Source organism: Triticum aestivum, chromosome 3B (genome assembly GCF_018294505.1).
Source record: "Triticum aestivum cultivar Chinese Spring chromosome 3B, IWGSC CS RefSeq v2.1, whole genome shotgun sequence".
Taxonomy (NCBI): Eukaryota; Viridiplantae; Streptophyta; class Magnoliopsida; order Poales; family Poaceae; genus Triticum; species Triticum aestivum.
This window is the reverse complement of record NC_057801.1, coordinates 687,988,490-687,990,138: the sequence shown is the minus strand read 5'-3', so window position 1 is coordinate 687,990,138 and position 1,649 is coordinate 687,988,490.

The following is a 1,649-nucleotide window of genomic DNA, read 5'->3' as shown; positions in this document are numbered from 1 at the left end:
CAAAGTGACTAAGTTGCCACCTGAGTCGCCAGCGGGGGACGACATGGGGGCCTAGGGTTTCCCTTGTGTATGACGTGACGTACTACCCTAGATCAAGGTACACAAAAGATTGAATATATCACATGCAAATAAAGCACATGTTGCTATTATGTGCAAAAGTTGTCTACCTACTTACTTACATGCCTCAATTTCTATCCATGGAAGACAACTACAATAACAAACTCAGAGAGTAAGCATGTGTTGCACCTTGTATACTTATCTAGAAGGCAAAAGGACAACATCGACTAGAGCTCATCTTCTATGTAGCAACATCCTTAAGATGATCGTTCGACCCACTCGATGTTTTTTTGTGGGGTAAAGGGATTGTATTGATTAAATAATAGTCACATTACAATCCTGTAGGATGAGGTCTAATATTTCATCAAGCCGTGATCCTAACCAAACTACTGTTCGTTCCTCTAGACGACCAAAACAAGCAAGCAGGTCGCTCGCTTGGTTCATTTCCGAGGATATTTTGTTGACAACGAAATGCCTCCCTTGCTTCACGAGATGCTTCACGTGCTCAACTAGATGACCCAGCTGTGAGCTATATCAAGATTGATTATTAATCATCTTAGCAACCTCCATGGAATCTGTTTCAACAAGGACATCCTACTGACTCCACTCCATTGCAAGGGACATGCCTTCCATACAGGCACCTAGTTCCGCCTCAGGTGGTGATCCGCAGCTGCTAAGAAACTGGCAGGAAGAGAAAACAATTCGTCCTTGTTCATCACGGAGAATCATACCTGCCCCTCCCACACCTGTACTCTCACTGTATGACCCATCAATATTCAGCTTCAGCATGCCAGCAGGTGATCTCTCCCAACTATTGGTTGTAGCATGTGTCCTATGCGAAACTACACTGTGGCCGATCCATCCACTACACCTTTTCCTCTGATAATTTGCTCACTAGTCTGGTTCTTGATCTGCAATAAACTCGCCAGGTAACTGCATAAGAAACCTCGGGATCCTTCGATAGATGGAAAAGGCTTGTCATGAGTAAGCTCATTATGTCCATGCCATACTCTCCAGAGTATCATTAGGATACGAGCACAGTCCTAGTCAGTGCATAGGAGTAGGAGCTCCAGGATCCACTCGGTTTGTAGACGCTCCATAATCGCATGTGAGGGAAGGTCCCAGACGTCACGCATGGCATGCCATAAAGCCCGAGCCGTTGGGCAACGATAAAGAGCGTGCTTTACATCCTCATGTTCCTGCCCACAGATTGTGCACACTTCGGTGATCGGGATATGATGATTTTTCTTGTTCTCCTCTGTTGCTAATGAATTAGTGATTACACGCCATGCAAAGGTACGGACTTTGGGAGGAACGACAAACTCCACAGCTTCTTCCAAATCTCATGATCACCACAGAGAAGATACCATTTTTTTCCGGCTACCAGGCAAGAAAGTCCGGTTCACGTCATGGTGAGGTTCATATGGATAAAATGGCCCTAGCATCAATCGGTAGAAATTTAGCCCACACAACAGCTACATCCCATGTACCTTTTTCATCAAGCAAGCTCGAAACTCTGATGACTCTGGACCGGCCTTGAGCGCTAATCGGCTTGAGCGAGGACGAGCATGGTATCCATTTGTCACGCCAGA